Source organism: Cyprinodon variegatus, unplaced genomic scaffold, assembly GCF_000732505.1.
Source record: "Cyprinodon variegatus isolate N-32 unplaced genomic scaffold, C_variegatus-1.0 Scaffold402, whole genome shotgun sequence".
Classification (NCBI taxonomy): Eukaryota; Metazoa; Chordata; class Actinopteri; order Cyprinodontiformes; family Cyprinodontidae; genus Cyprinodon; species Cyprinodon variegatus.
This window is the reverse complement of record NW_015150855.1, coordinates 380,967-381,950: the sequence shown is the minus strand read 5'-3', so window position 1 is coordinate 381,950 and position 984 is coordinate 380,967.

The window sequence follows — 984 nt, the reverse complement described above, 5'->3', positions numbered from 1 at the left end:
CCATTATAATCTTCAACTTTATTTATCAATTACTTATTTTTCTAAGTATTTATTTATGTGCATGTTAAACATTTTCTGTTTTATTCTTCCTTGGTATTTATTTTTTTACCTTATTTATCTACCTTATTTACCTTATTTACCTTCCGTCATTTTTACATTTCTTTCTGCATTTCTGCCTCATTATGCAGATGAGGAGGGGGGTGTATTAGAGGGTCTTCTGCCCATTGGTTGGTTAGCATTTTACTGCATTGATCAAATCTACAGGAGGAGAGGAGAGTCTGAAGTTAAGTCTTATATATTTATTGAGCATTTATTTATTTCTGTATTTATTTTTAAATATGGTAGAGCAGGTCCTCCAAAGAAACAAAGAATTGTCCCTTTAAACACACACATTCTGCCTCATGAAAATATTCTTTTTTTTACCAGGAATCAACTCTTATGGTAGAGCTTGTTTTTCCCTGACCTATTTTCTCATGATTAGTTTCAGAACCAGTCTCAAACAGGCCCAAATCCCTTCACTGCAGTGCCTTGCAGTTCCCGGTACATCCAGCAGGGGGCTCTCTGTACCATGGCCTGAGGATGAGATGCAGCAGTGCCAGGGGGTTATTTATCATTAAGCAATACTAGGCAGTTGCCTCAAGCCCCAAGTTCCTGGGGGGGCAATAAAACTCTGTTTACATGCTTGGTTAATACAACTATTTCTTATTTGTGCACATTAATTATGTTTTTGATAAAAATCCTTTTGCTAAAATGTCATCAGAACGCTTATAATATTGAGTGTGTCTCACCACATTGGATCAGGCCATCTGCTGCAAACGGTGCGAAGAGCAGTGTTGCCAACTAAGCGCTTTTGTTGCTGTATTTTGTAACTTTTCAGACCCCAGACTTTTATTTCAAAAAAAGCTCCAAGTGCCATTTCTGCTACTGGAGACTTTGGAGACAACATCTAAAAGCAGCGAACTCTGCTCTCCAGAGCAAGTAGAT